At 47.2% G+C, this 13,679-nt stretch overlaps 1 protein-coding gene across 1 annotated transcript in view; it reads left to right on the forward strand.

The window, feature by feature from the left end:
• EPHB1 (EPH receptor B1) overlaps positions 1-13,679 on the forward strand; it is a 418,735-nt gene that overhangs the window by 220,603 nt on the left and 184,453 nt on the right. The gene's annotated exons all lie outside the window — the stretch shown is intronic.

Here is a 13,679-nt window from a genome sequence, read left to right on the forward strand (position 1 = left end):
GTGGTGGGCCCCCTTGGGGGAGTGGCAGCTTTTCATTTTTTGAAGTAATTTTATTTTTACCAAAGTAATGGATTTAAAAATTCAAGTGTACCAAAATGAAAGAACATCAGTCTCCTGCCCACCTCCCCCACCCCATCCTGCTCCCTGACACTTCACTCTGCTTCGTATATTTACTTCCATTTTTTTGAATTATATGCTTATCATACTACTTATTGATACCAGTTTAAACCTTCTGTTTTGGTTGCCGAGGATCTGTATTTTGCTCTTCTCCACATTTTTTCTCTTTATTTTGCACGCATCTCTCTGTTGCTCTCTGTTACTTGTCTGTCATGTGCTGGCTTTAGGTATGTGACTTTGGGATGTGATACGTGTGCAGTGGAATATATGTGTGTCTAGTTGTCAATCTCTATTTATAACTTTTTGGTGAGATCCATATCAAGCTCACGTGATTATATTTATGCAATATTTTTCAGTGCTGAGCTGAATAGAGTAGTATATGGTGCCTTTATTTTTCATACACTTTTTTATAAAATTTCAGATTCATGGTTTCCTCGTTTTCTCATTTATCTGATTTCCTCCATACGACCTATCTTTTTTCCACAGACTCAACCAAATCTGTCCAATTATAACCAAGATCATTTCCCAGATGCTCAGAAGGTTCAGAGTGTCTCCCACCTCCGTCCCGAAAGTGTGCTCTGCTTACATCCCACTCGCTCTCGGGCCCTGGCACACAGTTAGTGGGTTAGGTCTTGTCTTTGCTACTTTCATGCATCGCTGACATGTATGTGTACGCCTGCTGTTTTATTTATCTGCTTGTGTGTTGGAGCAGAGGCGTGTGCCTCCACGCCTCACCTCCCCCCTCCGAGAACCGTGCCTTTGGGTGACCCAGCGACTGAGCCCCTCCCACGGCCCCTTTAGAGGCGTGGACATTGTGGCCCTTTGCTCAAAGTCAGTGTTCACTCCTCCCACCAAAAATGTATACAGACCTTTGTGTGCTGAGCCCCCTTCCTGTGCTCCTTGTCTGTGAGGACTCACACGTTGTGTGTTGTTTATTGTCATTTACTGGGGTTCCAGGAGGTGGCCAAGAGAGGCATGTGTTTGAGTCAGAGATTTGAACATAGATGGCTTTGGCGGCAAAAATACATGTGTCTGAAGACTGTGACTAACACCGTGGGGCGGGGAAGAGGAATCCGAGGCCATCGCCAAAGAAGGATGAAGAGCCTCTGGGCTTCAGGCTTCAAGAAAGACTCATTTTGTGTTGGGATAGGGTATTTCAGGAGATTCCTTTCCTGCAAGGTGACAATCAGGGTAGAATATGGAATCATTTACTGTGGGTTTGGCTGAAAGGCAGAGGAAAGGCTCAGAGAACTCAAGACCAAAGCTCACCCAGAAGAGCAGGCAGCGGTGTGTCCTGGGAAAGGTCAGCTGCCCCGGACCTTCCATTATTACCTGCTAGAGTCCCCAGAATCAACTGTCACCCCAACCCTGCAGGGAACGTGCAGGACAGCTGCTCTCTCTGCTGTGGGGATTCGCGAGGTCTCAACCCTTCTGGCTAGGAAGTGGGAAGATTGTTCTCAGCCTTCTGGGGAAGGTGCCTATGAAAAATACAACCTACGCGAGGGTTTGGAGGCTCCAGAAGAGCCTCCGACCGTTGACTGAGAACCTTGAACCAGGCCTGTCACTGAGGACCCATACACGTAAATCCTCATTCACAATGGATTTTAATATCTTCCCAGGAAGATGGGAAATAGCTCAAACCAGAGTAATATCCTTTAAAAAGGAGAAACTGCTGTTTCTGAATAAATTATTTGCAAATAGGTTGAGAGAGAGAGAATCCGGAAATGAAGACTGATAAATCACTAGACCTTTCCTGTTGCATCAGGAAGGTTCCTGCCTGCTCCAGCCCTGCCCCTGGAGCACCCAATAACGTGTCACAGATTCAGAGAATTTAGTTGCTAGAAGGGGCCTGAAAGGTTCTAGCAAAGTGCCTCCCTTTGTAGATCTTGCAGCAGAAGAGCCATTGTGCGGCACACTCTCCCTCACGCCATTAGTGTCAAACGTTCGTCAATATTTAAACATTCATTATTCAGAATTTCATTTCTCTGCTCCTCTTCTTTTTTTCCCCCTCACTCGGAGAAGGAAAGAAAAACAAGGTTAGCAACTGTCTCCTGTATTTCTGCAGGAAAGAAATGAGCCACTTCAAAGCTGAGCTGATTTACTGGATAAATATCTATTTAAGCATTTGGGGACTTTAAATGTATATGATTTACCAGAGAAATAGGGGGCATCCTTCAGAATCCACTATGCAAAGATATATTGACACAATTTCAACTGTATGGTTATGTCTCTGATAAATCAGCCTGCCTCCTTCAGACCTTCATGGTCCACTGGAGATAAAATATGCACCCCCCTTTTGGGGAGGGCAAGGGGCAGGCAGGCTGAGATGTACAGCCTGGTCTGCCCGGAAGGAGCTCACGGGGAGCCTCCTGAGGCTGGGAGTTGGGGAATCCTGTGCGAGGCGGGGGGTCCTGACTAGGCATCTCTAACCAGGTTCCCAAGGCTGCGGAAGGCAGCTGCTGTCTGCTTGGGGGAGGACTGGAGGCTGGAACCCCAAGAGGGAAGCTGGGCTGGTGGATTGTGGTGAAGTGATAGCTTTCGGGCCTAGACAAGGCTCGGCTCTGAGCCCCAGCCACAGGGACCCTGGCCAGGTCCTGCAGGTGGCTTTGCCCAGGGAGGCCCTGTATGTGTGCTTAGGTGACTCTGTCAAGGCGGCTCTTGTGGCTTTGGGCAGCAGTGCTTTCTAAAGTTGCAGGAGTGGGGCTTGTGAATATGGAAGCAGATGGTGGGGGGGCTTGCCCCTATAGCTGGATTGTAAATGTTTTATCACATGGGCGCCTTTCGAAACCACTCCTGGAGGAGACCCTATGGGATGGACCCTGCTTGCAGGACCTGAGTAGGACTTATGGCCAGAAAGAAAAGGAGGACAACTGACCGGGAGGTTGCCAGCGCAGCTGAAGGAGGACAGAGTCTGCGTATCGGAGGCTGAGATGGAGGCTGGGATGGAGGCCCAGTGCTCACGTGCTCTCCAGGCTGGAGGGATCTTCCCATGGGCATACCCCCTTCCTGCTGGGAGCTCACCGGCATTTCTAGGCCAGCTCTGGACTTGTTTCCTCTATGCCCACATCCTGAGCTCAGTCTTTTAACCCACTGGGCTTTGGAGCCACATGGCCTGCGCCCTAGGGTTTACTGCTCACAGAGTGGGCATGAAATGTGCCAAACAACCCTTTCCCCTGCCCTTCCCTCCCACATCTCTCTCTCCTCAGGGAGGCTGCAGAGAAGCCTGCAGTCACCCTCGTTAGGGTCCTGTGGCTTCTTTTATGCTTGAAGCTTTGTCTACTGCCCCTTTCTACTGCGAGGGACTGGCTGATTACCCACGGAGTTGGGATTTCTCGTTCCACGGAAGGGAATGCTAGAACTGTTTGGGGAAAAAAGTAAAGTCTCTTATTCCAAGCCAGTATTTACAATAATTACATGCAATGGTAAATGGGCCTGGGAAAGCAAATTACCTTCGATTAGGGGGTCTTTATTCTTAAAGTAGATTCTGGGGAGCACATCCTTGGGTAATTCCAGAAGGTGGTTGAAATCCATCAGGTTCTGCATTTGAGCATGGTCTCCACTCGGGGCTGTCCTTCTAACCCCACATCTGCTTTCATATGTATCCCATGGGCCTGGCTCCTGTTGCTGGGAAAAGCTAGATCAGCTGGAGGCCTGGTGTCCATCGGCCCTGAAGGATTATCTCGGCATCTCCTGTGTCCACAGACATCCTTGCATGATGCATGAGTCATAAGCCATTCTAAAACGTGTTTGCTTGTGGCAAGGGTCAGATGCCTGGTTCACGTGGAGGCCTGTTGGTATCATGCCAGCACTCTGCTGTGGCACAAAGAAGAGAAAATCGGCCCCTAGGGAGGTTGGTGCATGGGACTTGTCAAAGTATCTGGTGTGGCAGGGTCCACAAATTTGAGGAAAGGAGGGGCATGTGTGCATGGAAATCCCATTAGGAACTAACATTCATTTATCTCTCCGTCTACCCTCCCTCCCGCCACCCATCTCCATCCTCTCACTAATTCCACATATAGCCACTGAGTACCCTCCAGTGGCTACCAAGTTCTGGGCTAAATGCTGAGGCCACAGGTGAGAAGCTACTTCTGACTCCCAGGAGCCCACCGTTGGGTGGGGAAGGCAGGCCAAGCCATTGGCATGAATAGTATGGGGAAGCTGGTGGAGCACTGGCTCTGGAGGATCAGAGCCTCAGGCCCATATTATACATGAAGGGGGTGGAGGGTGGGGAGTGCCAAGGAAGCCTGGGGCCGGTCTGACCAAGTGGCCAGGGCTTGCTTGAATTGGATAGGGAGGGAATTAATCAAGGAAATGGTGGAATTGGCGCACACCTGTCCAAAGTGGCTAGGATGGAGTTGGGGGGACAAGCTCGATGGCCTGTGAGGTCAGGAGCTCCTCACCACTTCCCCATTCTGTGCCATGTCTGCCATGTGGGTACCCTGCAGTGTATAGATTGTTGTGCCCTGAGATTGGGAGAGATGTGTCCCCTATAGGCTTGAACATTTTAGGTGTAGCTGTCTTTACCTAATATTAGCCCCCCACCCTTAGACAGAGGGAGTCCTCCTAACTCAGCCACCATGACAGTGCCACTGGTAAGTGTCCTGGCCCTTGCCTTCCCCTGAACTTGGGATAAGTGCTTAAACTCTCTGGTCACTGGGGACCTTGTGCCTAGTTAGGAAACTTCTAGAATCACAGGTTTTGCTGATGACAGGCAGCCAGTTCAGGAAACCCAAAAGTGGACTCCACAATTGGGATCTGGAGGACAGTATAGCAATGGACTGAAGTGGCCGGGATCTGAGGCTGCAGAGGTTTACAAAAGTGGGCACCAGGCTTGAGGAGCGATCATGATGTAGCCATAAACATAGCCTTCTGCTCCCTTGATTGATTCAGGCAGTGGAATGCCAGGCCAAATGGGCAGGACTGGAGCTCTGGGTTGGTAACTGGACTTCCAGAGGACGGATGGATGGTTATTCTGTAATCAGACATTCTCAAGGCATGGGGCTGCATCCTGACCTGGGATGCCACCAACCTCACACCAGACCCCTGAATGGGAGAATTAGCACATTACCAAGGAGCTGGAGTAACTGCTTGGGCCCGGAAACAAAACAGAGGATTTTCAGCGCAGTGAATCATTCTGAAACTCAATCTCCTTACCCCAGATGCACACTGAAGATGAAAAGTTCGCTTTTTGTTTCAAATCTCCATGAGACGGGATGAATAGTGAGATGAGACTCTGGCCTCTGGGAGGATTTGGTAGAATGCTTCATAGTCTTGGCCTTGAAATCTGGAGAGGGTTCAGCCCCTCAAGGTGATGTCCTTTGAAGATGAATATGCAGAGAAGCACTCGTTAGTATGTAAGGGAGAAAATGACGGGTTTTGCATGAATGTGGCTTTTAAAGGTCATTGGCACTAGTTCCCAACGTCAAAATGTTGGAAAGGATTTAGAAACCATGTAGACCAAGTCCATTTTATGTAAGGGGAGACTGAGGTTCAGAGCGTGAGGAGCCTTGCATAGGGCCAGGGAGAGCGTCTGCGTCTCCTCCATTCCTCAGGCCTCACCGGGGCTGACTTATGTCGAGTGGGTATTTTGCACTTCTTGCTTGAAGAGGAGGGAATGAACCAGCTGCAGTTTTGCATTGTGTTTCATCTTCACTTTGGACAACAGTCTCATTACTGAGCGACCCAAGAGATACAAGACTGAAATGTGGATTTCCGCGTCTGCATGGAGTGGGTACCGGTTACTCTGTGTGGCATGAATGGTGGATTTCATTGGGTCACATTTGCTCTGCTTCCTTAGCCTTTGACTGGTGGGATGATTTCTGCAGAAAAGTGATAGGAATTCTGCAGTTTTCTCTTGTGTCCCCTTTATCAGGCCCCACCCCTTTATTGTCATCATCACTGTCTACACTCACCAGATCCCCCAGCCAAAGAGCCCCAGGAACATCTGGTCCTATCCCAGAGTTCTGGTGTGAGCCCTTTGTGCAAGCACGCTCCTCCCATCACCCTTACCAGGGTAGATGTGAGGGGCATGTTGGCCATTGGTAGCTCCAGTGAGATAGCCTAGCCAGGCCCTGGCTTAGGTAACATCTGTGGGTTTACTTGTCACCTGCGTTGGAATAGAGACGGCAGCAAATCTTCAGACACTTGTCCCATGCAGAGATGGGGCCCATTTACCTTCCCCCTGAATCTGGGCTGCCCCTTCGATACTTTGACCATAGAGTGTGGCAAGAGCAACACTTGGCCACTTCCAGACCTTGCCTCTAAGAGCATGTGCTGCTTTCTTCTTGGTCTCCTGGTGCCCTGAGCTGCCGTATAACAGTCTAGCTCCCCTGCTAGTGAGAGTACCTGAGAGCCCTAACACCACAGGCCAAGGGAGATGGGCCCAGCTGAGCGCAGCCCGTCAGCCGGCCCTACCAAGCTGCCAGCAGGTGGGTCTTGGAGCCTCCAGCTCGGTCCAGCCACCAGCTGAATACCTCTGAGGGACACTGCTCAGTGCCATGGGGAGCTCAAGATCCAGCCCACCGCTCTCTGTCTGAATTCCTGACCCACAAAACTTTACCCATAATAAAAGTATGAGCTTGGAGTCCGACCTTCTGGGTTCAAATCCCAGCAGGGCCACTTTCTGGCTGTGTGACCTCAGGCAAATGCTGATCCTCTCTGAATGTTAGTTCCAACACCTATAACACTGGGGCAACACTCCTTTGCTTGAAGACTTGTGAAGCGTTCGCCATCCATAGTAAGATATAAAGGGCCTGGCGCGTAGTAGGTGTGCAATAGATTCAAGCTGCCCTTTCAACTTTTTTCAGTAAACCAGAATTCCCTCGGGGAGGGGTGCCTGAGGAATGGCTCCCCCACATGCACTGTGATGTCCTGAGAGCCACCTGGCTTGCCCTTTTGGGGACCTGCAGTGCTAGTGGGGAAGGGCCACCCCAAAACACTGAGTCCTGGGGCTGGGGATATTTGATGAGCTGGAGGCCCATGTGCCAACCAGTGAGGAGCACAGGAACCATGAGACACATCTGCGCCCACGCGCGCACACACACACGTGGGAGGGGACGGAGGGTGGGGGTGTGCCGGCCAGCGAACGTGGCTGTAAGGAGCACTGAAGAAGGAGCTGTGAAGAGTCCAAGCAGGTCACTGCTCTGTCCAGCCTCAAAGGTAATGCCCAGAAAGCGCTTTCTAAACTGTAAAGCACTCTGTGTGCACCGGGTATTATTCTTAACAGCCTGACAAGGAGGAGGAGGAGATAGAGGAAGCGGACGAGGAGAAATCCGCCTGAATCCTCCTGATAACAATTTTACATCTGTAACTCCTTCCCCTTCTCACCGTATTGGAATTTTATGGGGATCAGTGAGCATCCAGCTGCAGAAGGCCCGGAGCCCCTTAGGAAAGGCTCAGCCCGGACTTTATTTAATGAATCCCCTCGGAGGGGATTTTCTTTTGTGGCAAACTGTTCCCTGCTGGTAAGGGATGTATTCTACTGCCCAGGGCCCCTGCCCTGGGTTTCTATCAACCAGGAGGGGAAGGGTGCAGCCACTCTTCAACATCTTGTGGTGGGTGTGTTGGTTGAATTACTTAAAACTCTGGAGCCGCAATTACAGTTTCCTCCCTTCTTGTCTCTGCCCTGAAAAGAATAGCTCCTGGCCCTCTCATTCCCATCCGTCCCCCGGGTACCCCTGGAGTTTACTTGTGTGGCCCGAAACTGCTGGGATATTGAGAAGCATGAACGGCCTGGGGAGCCTTCTGTGGCCCATGGAAATGTGAGCTGTGATGCTGGGTTCTTTGCCTACGTGTAGAGCCACTTCCCCAAATGGAGTTTTTCAAATGCATGAAGTCTTGCATGAAGAACCCCATGGTCCTAGCCTCCCCTCACAGCCCTGAACAAGGCCACCCCTCTGAAAACAGAAAGGAAGCTCCAGACCGCCAGGTATCATGAGCAAGAAGGTAAAAATTTGAAGCCTAAGGCTTGAGACCATGAGGATGGGGTGGCCAGACAAAATACACAATACCCACTTAAATTCAAATTTCAGATAAGCAATGAATAGCTTTTTAGTATAAGTATGTCCCCAATGGATTTCTCACAAAGAATGATTTTTCAGTACATGTCCTATGCAATATTTGGGATGTACTTACATTAAAAATAAAAATTACTGAAATTCCGTTTCAACTGGGTAGGCATCCTATATTCTATTGGTAAACCCAGAACCCTTCCTGGGACTGTCTCTCCTGCAGTGGTGGTCTGGTCTTGCACACTGACCTGGGATTTGCTGAGTCTGCAAGGCAGCCTTCCCTGGGCTGACTGTTTCCTCTCAAGAAATTCACTTGCACCGAGGTTAGTGGCCCCAAGTAGGCAAACTGCACCGTATCATCCGGTCTGTCCGAACAGCAAGTGCATTCTTCAGCTGAGCTGGGGAAGCCTCATGACTCATCCCCTAATGCCCAGTTTGTAAGCATATTAATAGCTCTCCATGCCAAACAGCAAATGCTAGGCTGTTGAGTTGGAGATAAAGAAGTTGACTTCTCAGATTTTATTTTCTTGTTTATATCCTACTTTCAATTCAAGAGGAATATGGAATATCTGAGCCTCTAAATACTTTTCTCTCTAATGTGTTAACTGGTAGTAAACCAGGCTCAAGCTTAATCAAGGCTAGAACAGGGCTCTGTGTGGGGCACAAATATCTCTCTCAGAATGTGAAACCCTGGAGGCACGCTTAAGCACCTGGGCCTCCTCGGGGCCAGGGCCTGGAATGGAGACACTCCTGGCGTCAGCTCTCCTCGTTTCCTCCCTCTGCCCCTCCACCTCTTCTCCCTTGACCTCCCTGTCTGGGGAGGCATCTGTCTTCAGGCCATCTGCCTGGTTTGGGACGCCCTGAGTACTCCCTGTCCTCTACCATGCTCCATCCATTCCTGCTCCCTTTTCCACACCGGAAATTCCCAAGATGCATTCCTTTGGTGGAATCCATGGGAATACTCCCTCCAATGTGCAAGACGCCTTGAGGCTGGTTGATCCCTGTACCTCAGACCATGCTCCACAGGTCCTTTCCTGAGTTAAAGTCTGTGGAGGAAGCAGGAGAGAGGCTGACCTGCATGTTGCCCAAAGCCCAGGGTAGGAGGAGGACAGTGAAGCGGGGAGCATTGAGAGCAGGGCATGTTTGCTTGCCTGTGAGCCCATGCCAGTCTGCCCATGGGGTCTCCCCAGCGCTCCACTCTTCCCAGTCTGTCTTTGGCTGGGGGTGGAGGGTGAAGACTCACCCGAGAGTGAGTAGGACAGTCACAGATTGGCAAGGTAGATTTTGTGAAATACATGTCCTGAGAAGTGAATTTATCAGGAAATTAAAACTGAATTTGTCTCACTTTCAAACCCCTCATTTAAAAAAAGAGGTCTGTTTCTATTTGTTGCCTGATTTGCTGCAGCTCCCCAGGATGTCAAAGGGGAGATGTTTCTCTGTTGCATACATTGCATACAAGTATGGTGGGGAGCCCTGTGGTTGGTGGCAGGCTGGCTGCTGTCATTACAGCTGTACCATGTAGAGGGAATGGGAGTCATGTTGGTGGCAGAGCTGCGCTGTCCTGGAGGAGAGCAGCTGTGCCAGCATCTGCCCTGAGGGACAGTCCCCACGGATGCAGGCCGGCATCTCGCCCCCGCCAGACATCAGAGTGACTTCAGCTCAGCCGTGTTGTCTGCTGTGCCCAAGGGACTGCAGAGCCGAGGGGCTAAGAACACCGGCTTCCTGGTCAGACAGAACCGAGTTCAGAACCGCAGTTCAGCTTTCTTATTTACTGCTGTTCAGTGCCGGGCGCGTCACTTCACCCTCTCCCCGAGTCTCAGTTTCCTGGGCTGTAAATGAAGGTAATTATATTTGTTTCATAGGGTTGTTGGAAAGATCAGATAGGATAACATAGGCAAAGGTCTTAACACAGTGTCTTCCCTTAGTAAATGTTTAACAAATGGTACTGATTATTATTAGAAAACATATTAATTGGGTCTGTAATGTCTTAACACATTTAGTTGTTTTTAAAGTGATGCCTTTTGAGCTAAATTAAGCTGCCTGCTTAATTCAACTATATGCTTACTGCCTCCATTGCAATATAGACTGTATCTTTCCTGAAATGTTTTCCGCCACATTTTCACCTTCGTGTTTCCTTTCCTTGATGTGCTTAATCTCTTGAGGCATCTCAGAGGCAAGGCTGAGTATGAACAAAATAGGTAGGTGTTTAGGAGATGTTTGAGAAATGCTGAAGAATTGGAATGCTGCTGTGGTACAGAGGTTCTCAAAGTGTGCTCCACGGACCCCCCCTTAATGGGGTCCTTTTAGGAGGTCTTCAAGGCCAGAGCTGTCTTCATAATGAAATTTACATGCCACTTGCCTATTTCACTGTGTTGGTATTTGCATGGATGGTGAGTAAAAACTGGATATACCTGACTGAAGCTGGTATTCTTAATTCTTGCCCAAGCAAGAATGACTACCAGTAGTCATTCTGTCCTTTACTGGCAATCACTCAGAAAAACAAGCCAAAACAAGCCCCCTCCTAGAAAAAAACAATGCCAGTCTCACTTAAGAACGTCCTTGATGAAGCAGTACAAGTGAGTAATTTATTTACGTCTTGATCCTTGAGTACATGTCCTTTTACCATTCCGTGTGACGAAATGGTAAGTTCAAATAAGATACTTCTGCTGCATCCTGAAGTATTATGGTTGTCTCAAGGAAAAGCACTCATCTGGTTATTTAAGTTGCAAGCTGAACTAGCCACTTTTTTCTTTTTTCTTTTTTTATGATTTATTTACGAGAGAGAGTATGCACAAGAGCTAGTGAGTGGGGAGAGGGAATCTTCAAGCAAACTCCCTGGTGAGGGCAGAGCCTGATGCAGGGCTCCATGCAGGGCACCATGCAGGGCTTGATCCCATGACCCTGAGACCACCACCTGAGCTGAAACCAAGAGTCAGATGCTTAACCAACTGAGCCACCCAGGCACCCCCAAACTAGCCACTTTTTTCAAGGAACATCATTTTCAGTTGCAAGAACATCAGACGCACAAATTATAGCTATTCAGAGTTGACCGTTTGGCAGATACTGCATTGAAAATTAAGAGGAGTAAGCTTACCATTCCAATGAGAACCGAAGGTATCAGTTGCTAATGATAAAATTTGAGAGCTTCCCATTTTTAAAGAGGGATATTAATGAATATAGTTTTGATACTGTATGATGTAAGGTGTCAATATTTGGAAGATCTTCATAACTCATTATACTGAAATTTGCTAGATGACCAACACGTGATGTGACTAAATCAAGCATAATTTCCTTTTGAAAATTCAAAATAGATGAATGTCTTTTAATGCAAGATGAATGCAAAATTTTCATTGGTCAGGTTTGAGATTACACATTATAGCTAAACTTACTGAGTTTTAGTGTAGTATTACAGAAGAATATCCCCAACTATCTGAAAAGGTTACAACAATGACTTTTTCTCCTTACCTTTTTCCTTTTTTTTCTCTTTTATCAGTTTTCTTCATATATGTCAATCAAAATGACATATTACATCATTATGAATGCAGGAGCAGAAGTGAGGATACAGCTATTTTCTACTGAGCCAAATATAAAGAGATTTGTAAAAACCATAAAGCACTGTCAGCCATTTTACCTTTTTTGAAAATATAGTTATTTTTTTTAATAAAAATCACTTCTTTGTGTGAACATGCAATGAATTTATTATTGGGGCCCTCAATAATTTTTAAGAATGAAAGGGGCCCTGGGACCAAAAAAAAAAAAAAAAAAAAAGAATTGAGAATGGCTACTCAAAAAATGCTTTGTTCTTTCTTTTTTTTTTAATGTTTTTTTTTTATTATATTATGTTAGTCACCATACAGTACATCCCTGGTTTCTGATGTAAAGTTCGATGATTCATTAGTTGCATATAACACCCAGTGCACCATGCAATACGTGCCCTCTTTACTACCCATCACCAGTCTATCCCATTCCCCCACTCCCCTCCCCTCTGAGGACCTCAGTTTGTTTCTCATAGTCCATAGTCTCTCATGTTTCATTCCCCCTTCTGATTACCCCCCCCTTTCTTTATCCCTTTCTTCTCCTATCGATCTTCCTAGTTCTTATGTTCCATAGATGAGAGAAATCATATGATAGTTGTCTTTCTCTGCTTGACTTATTTCACTTAGCATTATCTCCTCCAGTGCCGTCCATGTTGCAGCAAATGTTGACAACTCATTCTTTCTGATAGCTGAGTAATATTCCATTGTATCTATGGACCACATCTTCTTAATCCAGTCATCTGTTGAAGGGCATCTCGGCTCCTTCCACGATTTAGCTATTGTGGACAATGCTGCTATGAACATTGGGGTGCATATGGCCCTTCTCTTCACTACGTCTGTATCTTTGGGGTAAATACCCAGTAGTGCAATGGCTGGGTCATAGGGTAGCTCAATTTTTAACTTTTTAAGGGACCTCCACACTGTTTTCCAGAGTGTCTGTACCAACTTGCATTCCCACCAACAATGTAGGAGGGATCCCCTTTCTCCACATCCTCTCCAGCAATTGTTGTTTCTTGCCTCGTCTATTTTTGCCATTCTAACTGGCGTAAGGTGGTATCTTAGTGTGGTTTTGATTTGAATTTCCCTGATGGCTAATGATTTTGAACATTTTTTTCATGTGTCTGTTAGCCATTTGTATGTCATCACTGGAAAAGTGTCTGTTCATATCTTCTGCCCATTTTATGATTTGTTTATTTGTTTCTCGCGTATTGAGTTTGAGAAGTTCTTTGTAGATCTTGGATACCAGTCTTTTATCTGTAGCGTCATTTGCAAATATATTCTCCCATTCCATGGGCTGCCTCTTAGTTTTTTTGACTGTTTCCTTGGCTGTGCAAAGCTTTTTATCTTGACGTAGTCCCACAAGTTCATTTTATCTTTTGTTTCTCTTGCCTTTGGAGATGTGTCATGAAAAAGGTTGCTTTGGCCGATGTCGTAGAGGTTGCTGCCTATGTTCTCCTCTAGGATTTTGATGGATTCCTGTCTCACATCGAGGTCTTTCATCCATTTGGAGTTTATCTTTGTGTATGGTGTGAGAGAGTGGTCAAGTTTCATTCTTTTGCATGTAGCTGTCCAATTTTCCCAGCACCATTTATTGAAGAGACTGTCTTTTTTCCACTGGATGTTTTTTCCTGCTTTGTCAAAAAATAGTTGCCCAAAGAGCCGAGGGTCCATTTCTGGGTTCTCTGTTCTGTTCCATTGGTCTATGTGTCTGTTTTTGTGCCAGTACCATGTTGTCTTTGTGATCACAGCTTTATAGTACAGCTCGAAATCTGGCATTGTGATGCCCCCAGTTTTGTTTTTCCTTTTCAACAGTTCCTTGGCAATTCGGGGCCTTTTCTGGTTCCATACAAATTTAAGGACTATTTGTTCCAGTTCTTTGAAAAATGTCCTCAGTATTTTGATCGGGATAGCACTGAAAGTGTAGATTGCTCTGGGTAGCATGGACATTTTAACTATGTTAATTCTTCTGATCCATGAGCATGGAATATTTATCCATCTTTTTGCGTCTTCCTCAATG

Source organism: Ursus americanus, chromosome 20 (assembly GCF_024610735.1).
Source record: "Ursus americanus isolate L20-20 chromosome 20, mUrsAme1.1.p, whole genome shotgun sequence".
Classification (NCBI taxonomy): domain Eukaryota; kingdom Metazoa; phylum Chordata; class Mammalia; order Carnivora; family Ursidae; genus Ursus; species Ursus americanus.